Raw genomic sequence first — 8649 nt, forward strand, 5'->3', positions numbered from 1 at the left:
AGAAAATACAAACAAAATTAAGAGACAACCCACAGACAGGAAGAAGAAACTTATAAATATAAGCAAATGATTAATATCTACAATGGATTCTACAATACAAATTTTTAAAAAGATAAATCTCCAACAGAAAAATTAACACAGAATATAAAATCACAATTGCCAGAAGAGGAAACCCAAATGGCCAACAATCATATGAAAAGTGCTCAACTTCACCGGAAATTAGGAAAATTAAAATTAAAACAAGATACCATTTCATGCCCATCACAAGTCTGACAAGACCAAGTGTAAACATAATACAAAGCAACAACAAAAATCTCATAAACCACTATGGGGAAGTATAACTAGACACAAGCATTTCAGAAAGCATTTTGGCAAGATCTGCTAAGACAGAACGTGTATATGTGGGTCTGCAGTTCTACTTCTAGGTTTTTATGTACTTAAGGAAATATTATATCATAAAAGAATGTTCACTTTCGCAACATTTTGTAGTAGCAAAAAATTAGAAACAACCAACGTTTCATCAATAGGAGATTTGACAAATTAATTTGTGCTCATTGATACAATGGAATATTATATAGCAATGAAAGTTGATAAACTAAAGCTATATGTATGTAGAAAAAATTCCAAAGTATGTTAAACAAGGAAAAAAAAGGCTGCAGAAATATACATGGTAAAGAATAAAACACACAGCATAGTAATAGCTACAAAAAATTAAAGCATGCGCAACAATGTTTTAGTTTGTTTACTGATACATGTATATATAGCAAAAGTATAAAAACATGAATGGAAATGATAAATACCAAGTTTGGATAATGGTAACCTCTTCAAAGGGATCTAAGGGGGGCTTAAATTTTATGTGTAATGTATTTTTTCTTAAAAAAATCAGAAAATAATAAAATGTTAATATAAGGTTACATGGTGGAAACATTAGTGTTCATTACATTATTCTCTATACTGTATATTTAAAAGGTTTTATATCTATATTTAAAAATTTAAATTCATTTGCCTTAATAATATGGAAACCACATATTTTGCATCCTATATCATGAGCACCTCTCAATGTGAAAAATCTAAAACATCTTTTTTGCTTTGAAGAGTCCATAAAGCAGCATTAGCTTTCCCTTAATTACTGAGGAGTGCTACATGTACATTAAACGGGGAGGGGGAAACTATGACCAAAATGATTACCTGTGCTAGTGCTTCTCACATTTGTGCATCTGAAATATCTGAAAGCTTTTTAAAAGAACAGATGTTCAAGATTTATCTTAAACCTGCTTGAAACAGAGTATCTGCAATGAGAACCATATACAACAAGACTGAAAACCACTTATCTATGAAAATGGCACAAAGAGAAAAATGAGCAATCCTGACTAATTCAGACAAATCATGTGGTTAGAATGGTGATGGGGCAGTTTTCCCAATGACTATGCAGAAGTTCTGTGTCTCCCACCTGGGCACTGTACAAGCAAAACACAAAATATGAAAAAATGAAATCACTGAGAAGACATGCGTAACGATACCACACCAGCTAACACCACAAAAGAGGGACAGTGGTTCTTATGAAATGCATCAATCATAAAATAAAGTGTTCTTGGATGTAACTGAATTAGACTAGAAAGAAACAGGTATGCCTTTTATGAAATAACGACAGCACAAAAAGGCTTACGTAACTGTAATCAAAACACTCTCTAGATGATATGATTATAGCACTGGATATTCTTTGCCTCCCTCGCCCCCCACTCCAGAGGTACTTTCCACCCTACCTTGCTCTATTTCCCAGGAGGCTGACTTTTGACCTGCAAAAATAGGGCCCCCTAATCTTCTGCCTTCCAGTTGGATTTGCCAGTGGGAAGCACCACCAGGAAATCAGAGGGCTGGAAGAGAGTGAAGCTGGGGTGTTTATTTCCCCATCCTTCCCAATCACAGAAAGGCCGGAGGTCTAGTCAGGCAGCATTCCCCACATAGCTACCCTCTCTGGGTTTCAGTCATGATCCAATTCTCTCACCCCTTCAGGTCTAGGGATGATAATGGTTCCCACTATTGTTAGTCCTGAGATGCTTCACCATCCACTGTTGGTTTATTTTAACCCAGGAACACTTTTAATATTAATCTTCTGAACTACTCCATTTTGAGCCTGCTATGTATTTTCTACCAGAACACTGACACAATTATGAAGCATGAAGATATTCTACCCTACTCTCTTAAGTAATACATCTTTTGTAGATCTAACCTTACAAGTTGAATATGCCCAGCTAGTATACAGAGTTATAGGTGCTATACATGATTCAAGAAAATATATATCGAATATTTGACCTGTGCCTTAGAGGGAAAAAAAACTAGGTGGAAAACAAATTCATTCCTACTCCTGGGCATATATCCAGAGAAAACCATAATTCGAAAAGATACATATACCCCAATGTTCACTGTAGCACTATTTACAATAGCCAGGACATGGAAGCAACCTAAATGTCCATCAAAGGAAGAATGGTAAAGAAGATGTGGTACATATATACAATAGAATATCAGCCATAAATAAAGAACGAAATCATGCCACTTGCAGTGACATGGATGGACCTAGAGATTGTCATACTGAGTGAAGTCAGATGGATATCACATGATATCGCTTACATGTGGAATCTAAAAGAAATGGTACAAATGAACTTATTTACAAAACAGAAATAGAGTCACAGATGTAGGAAACAAACTTATGATTACCGGGGACGGGGGGAGGGATAAATTGAGAGATTGGGATTGACAAACACACACTACTATACATAAAATAGATAATAAGAACCTACCGTATAGCACAGGGAAGTCTACTCAATACTCTACAATAACCTATATGGGAAAAGAATCTAAAAAGGAGTGGATATACATGTATGTGTAACTGATTCACTTTGCTGTATAGCAGAAACTAACACAACATTGTAAATCAACTATACTCCAATAAAAATAAGTTAAAAAAACAAACAAATTCAAGGCCAAAATAAAAGAAATTATCAAAAACAGAGAGTAATTAACAAATAGAAAGATATGGTAAACTGAAAACAAGAAATAGGGAGTTAGGGAAGGATTTCTGGGAAAAAAGTAGTATTCCATCTGGGTCTTAAAGGGTAAGAGAGAATTTAGATAGCATTAGCAAGTAGAATGGAGAGGAATGGGCATCTTGAGCAAAGAAAATAATATAAGCCAAAACACTAAATTGGGAAAGGGTATGGTTGTTGGGTGAGCAAAAAGTATAATGTCAGATTAGAGTAGAGCAAGCTTTATTTAGGACTCTACAGCCTTAGCTAGTTCTAAGTCAGACAGGTGAAACTATACAAATATTAATTATACAATTTATATATCTTCCAGGAGACCAATGGTCTGGGAACGAATAAAACCAAAAATTCAAGCAGAATATGGCTAGAAAAATATACCTTAGTTTTAATTTCTAACTCTATTAAATAAACTTTAACACAGTCCCCAATTTACTCATTATACAATGGGCCCACATATCTATACTATTCATCCCATGCTGCCTAAATTGGTGTTCATATTTCAATTCTGGCTCGTCGGAAAATTTTTTTCACCAGGCTTATGAATAGGCCAGGAGATTCTCAATCAGAATATGCCTCATGCTTATCTCAGCAATTTTATGAAAGATGTTTTGAAGTTGCTTTTAAAATCTGTGCTAATGACCTACTGCTTGTTTCTAAGGTTTTTCCACCAGTTACATCAGGGAAAGAGATTACAGAACTTGAAGGCAGTTCTATTATTAATAATCTCTAATATTTCTGCTTGCTACAGAGAAATTTATCAAGACAAAAAAAAATGCAACAGCTCCAGTTTCCTCAGCTACATTTTGTAAAAGGCTCACCATTCAAGTCATTTCCTCAAATATTTTCTAAAATCAAGAAAAGCAACAAAACATCTTGTTAATTATGTGGTTAATGTTTACTGTACCAAAGATACTTAGCTTTGGTTAATATAATATTATTTTTGTACACATTATTTTATACTAGGGCCAAAAGAAGATATTTTAATGTGGGCATCTTTATGTCACCATTTTATTGGGGACTGCCTACTTATTGGGGCTGTTCTGATGCAGGGAATTCTGAAGAGACCTCAAAAATGAACTATTAACCTTCCAAAACGAGAAAAAAATTCATGTTATACATGAAACAGATATTCTCATCCCTTCCCTCTGCTGTCTTCCTTTCTGAACCAACTACTTTCCACCCAAAGGTGGCAATTAAAGATGAAGTAAGGTCAGAGATTAGAGTGAGGGTCAGAGGCAAGGTACACTTCATCAATGGAATGAGATGGGCATGGACCAATACCAGGGAGACAAACCCCTGTATATAACCAGAAGGTAATGTTTACCATCACAGTTGCTCATCTTAGAAAGGGCCATGCTAGGGGAAAATTTCTGCTTGCCAGCTGGTAATTTATTTGTCACTTCAGTAATCTGCATATCAAAATAGGTGATTTCTTTCAAAGTTACCATTTACTCTCATTTAAAAAGAGAGACTTGGCTGCTAAGTAATGGAACTTTTTTCCATTTGAATATCAAAAGGATAATACCCCTTCTTTTCATATGCTCCTTATTATGTATTTATTATTCAATGGAATGGAATGGGGTATATTTGCAGCCACAATACTATCCCTGTTCTCAAGCTATTGACTGCATGGAAAATTCCCTACTTCTGATCCCTCAGAAATGATTTCATATGTTTATCATAAAACTCCTGCTTGATGACTTTAGAGGACTAGGCCAATATCTCCTTAACTGCTAATATAGTTATAACAGACTTCTGACACTTATATGATATATAATATGTATAATACAGATACAAAATTTTCAGACAATCCAGAAATGAAGAAAATGAACATATCCAGTAATTGGTGTGATCAAGAAAATCTCTCCCACACACAACTTGCTAATGATTTTTTTGAAAATAGCAATTTCGCATTTTGATGAGGCCATTTCGACCTAGCTATATTACACTCAAAACATAAAATGTGGAGCTAAATTTTGATTCTAAATTATTATAAAGATTTACACTTGCATGTATGTGAAGTTCAATTTTTCATATGAAATACAGCCACAACTTAATACAGTTCCAGTATTATATGTGGTTTACTTAATGTATTCTACTTGAATAAATAATTGATAGGTTGCAATCCAAATTATTACTTTCAAAATGTTTAACAATATGCAAATGTACACATAGATATACATATATGTATTACAAATGTATACAAACCTACAAGTAAGCAGTGCCCATTTCAGAGTAGTCACTCTGGGAAGGTTACTTCTAATAATCTTGCCATTAATTAAAACTATTTTTTAAAAGATCTTTTGATGTGGACCATTTTTAAAGACTTAATTTGTTACAATATTGCTTCTGTTTTATGTTTTTTTTGTTTTTTGGCCCCAAGGCATGTGGGATCTTAGCTCCCTGACCACGGATTGAACCTGCACCCCCTGCATTGGAAGGCGAAGTCTTAACCACTGGACTGCCAGGGAAGTCCCAAAACTATTTTTAAAACACCCTTTCAAAATTGTCTTCATAGCCTTCGTGGTAACTGTTTAAATATCCTTAATAGCAGTAAAATCTTGAAGATAGAGCTGAGTTTTGCAACCATGCAGAAATCATTCTGCCAAGTTTAGCAAATAAAAGAGATGTTCAAACTGAGTTACATAGTTTTTGATTATAAAATATAAACCAAAGACAAGTAGTTATAAAAGAGATTCTAAAATCATGTTTTTATGTTGCTTGTAAATCAACTAAATTTTTCAAATATTCAAAGTAATTGTGAATAGCAGCAGCACTTTTGGAAGAAGTATTTAGCCTCCTAAAATAACTACCTGAAATGACCACTCTAAAAAAAACATAACTGACAGCATGTTTGGGGGAAGAGGTAGTGTTTCATGACCCTATAGTCACACTTCGAAGTCACAAAGCAGCTTTCTTCCAAGGGGTTTAAAATATTTTCCAGACACTACTTCATTAATTCTCCAAATATCCCTTTATGAGAGCTAGGACAGATTATCATTCTTTTTTTTCCAGAGTGCTGAGTGAAGATGGTGTAAGGGAAAGAGAACCGTGTTTATTCCATGAGTCAGTAATTAAGTCTAGTCATACTGTGCCCTAAAATGTGTGCTATGTAGTTAGCAAAATTTAACTGAACTTTTTTTAGCTTTATTCTGTTTGATAAAAAGGCATTATATGAGGTAGATGTGTCATAAAATATTACAGGGATTAAAATGATTATTAATTCATACTTGACTGGAAGAATTATTGCTTGATGTACAGGAGTTACTTATTAAAGAAGCTAGTGTCTATCCTCAGATACACTAATAAAAGCCTAATTAAGTCTATTTTATCAAGGGAAAAAAGCTTGTTTTTTTAAAGACTCTTTTCCTTGAATTTTAGAAGAAAAAATATCTTCACTTTGAAAGACCAAATATATAAATGAAACAAACGAAGAAAAATGGGGCAATAAAAGATCTATTGACAAAATCATTTAAGAGCAAACCCTAGGGAAATGGGTAAATTGTCGATGGCTCTGGAGAGAGAGCCCAACATAATATGCACATGATTACAAGTTAATTTTCATTGAAATTATTAAAATGATTATTCTTCTAAATGTTTAATTCTTTTGTATGAGAAAAGAAAACTTGCTGCTCAGGCATACCACGATTCCTCTTATTCATTAAATAAACATTTAGGGTCTCTGCTATGATAATCACTAGGTATACTGGGGCTCCCAGTGGCCCCATTTTTATATGGGAGATTAATGGTTTGACAGATGAAAAGACAAACAAATTTAGTCTTTACTACGATTCCAGTGATCCTATTCAACAAATGGAATGATTCTGGTCTTTTAAGTATCACTTTTAGGGGTACTAGTCCAGGAATATGAAAGGGCTCAACTCTATTTTTTTAAAGAAAGGTTTTAGTAATTAATGAGTAAATAAAAATACGCCTATTAGAGGGGCACTCAGCGCTACATTTTGTTTGAGGTTGAGTGACTGACCGGACTGAGGACAACTCTCAGATAAGCTCTAATCACAGCTCCCACAAGGGCTGCCTACTTATTTTTGAAATAATCACTTTTCCTCATGGGTGCCTTAGCTGTCTGGTCTATAAAATGGGTAACTTAATAGTAACCTGTCCACACAGTGCTCCTTTGAAATTGACTAATGAATGGTCTCCCAGGTGTTAAAACTATTAGATGTTACAAAAATACTGAGTACTGTCTCGAAAAGAACTCGGTGATATACACATTAGAGCTAATGAGAGCACTAATAATAAATCCCCGCCACCCTATGGACCCTCTCCCCACCTCCGCCCCGCTGCATTTCAGAGCTTACCCATGACCTCTGCCTGACAACAAGTCTGTACACTCCGGACCCGAGGCTGCAACAAAAGCAGCTGAAACGCCGATACCGAAATGGACCAGACAAAAGAAAGTGGGTCTGTGCGAAGGGAACGGGCCGTGGGAGGGGGTGTGTGCCGACTCTCCCCACAAGCTCTGAGATGAAACCGGACACAGCGCCTCAACTCCCACCTGGAGGGCGGCCCACACCGGCCCCGCGGCGCCCCACCGCCGCCCCGCACGCCCCCGCACGCCCCAGGCGCCGCCCGGCTCACGTTTCCAGACCCCGTGTAATTCCACCCTCCCTCCGGATCGCGCCCCGAGGCCGCCGCCGCCGCCGCCGCCCCGCAAGCCTCAGGTGCGAAAGTTAAACCGCCTCCGCATCACCTGAGGCCGCGCCGGGAAGCGGCCGGGCCAGCCCAGCCCAGCCTTCTGCGCGTCCTCCCTGCGCGAGCGTGGGGCCCGAGCCGCCGCGGCCAGGCAGGGCCGGGCCGAGACCAGACCCTCGGGCGGCCGCACCCCGCCGGGCTCCAAGCCGTCGGCCCTCACCTGCGACCGCGTCCCGGAGCCGTCCGCTCCGCGCGTCGTCCCGGAGCGCCTGGCCGCCCGCAGCCCGGCTCTGAGGACTCGCGGCGGCAGCTCCGGCGGCGGCGGCGGCGGCTCTGTTGGCGGCGATGCAGGTTCAGCGAGACGGGAAGCGACAGGAGCCAAACCCCGCGGAAAGCGCTCGAGCTGCGCCGGCGGCCCGGAGCCCGCGGCCTCGGTCTCGCCTCACGGGCGCTCCCCGCCGCCTCCAGCTCTGCGCACCCACCTCAGCAGGTTCCGGCCCGAGCCGCGCGTGGGCGGCGCCCCGCCCCGACCCTTAGCAGCCCTGCCAGCAGCGCCAGCTGCGCCGGGCCGGGCGGCACCGAGGGAAAGTTGTGCTCTCTGGTCAACCTTTTACCAGAGCAAAAGAAGTTGCGAGTGCCTGCTTCTCCCGTGGCCTCACCCAGCCCCTCCTGTAGTTCAGAGCTCCGAGCCCACCTGCTGAGCCCATTACCTGCTCAGATCGGCTGGCATCCCCCGACCCATCTCCACGCCTAGACTTTTCCTAAGGCAGCGCCACTATCTGAGTTTACTTTTCCCTTCTGATGTCACTGTCCTAGTTGCTTACCTTCTTATGCCTAAAGTTCCATCCAAGTGCAACTGGGATTAACTACTAAAGTGTTTTTGTTTCCACTCTTGACAAATTACAGTTGGTAGGTGAGTTCATGACCCGCGGTAAATCAAAAGCGCTTAGTC

General features: G+C 39.3%; 1 protein-coding gene across 5 annotated transcripts in view; it reads right to left on the reverse strand.

Moving 5' to 3' along the window:
- Positions 1-8211, reverse strand: part of RNF180 (ring finger protein 180) — a 281709-nt gene extending 273498 nt beyond the window's left edge. For 3 of the 5 annotated variants that reach the window (XR_007476417.1, XM_049707920.1, XM_049707918.1), the window contains exon 1: positions 7918-8209. The gene's annotated coding sequence lies outside the window, so the exon portion shown is untranslated. Of the gene's footprint in view, positions 1-7917 lie in introns of all 5 variants that reach the window. The other 2 variants (XM_049707919.1, XM_004270740.4) reach the window with 2 other exon arrangements.
- Between the last annotated feature and the right edge of the window lie 438 nt (positions 8212-8649).

The sequence above is a fragment of the Orcinus orca genome, chromosome 3, assembly GCF_937001465.1.
Source record: "Orcinus orca chromosome 3, mOrcOrc1.1, whole genome shotgun sequence".
In the NCBI taxonomy this organism is placed as follows: Eukaryota; Metazoa; Chordata; class Mammalia; order Artiodactyla; family Delphinidae; genus Orcinus; species Orcinus orca.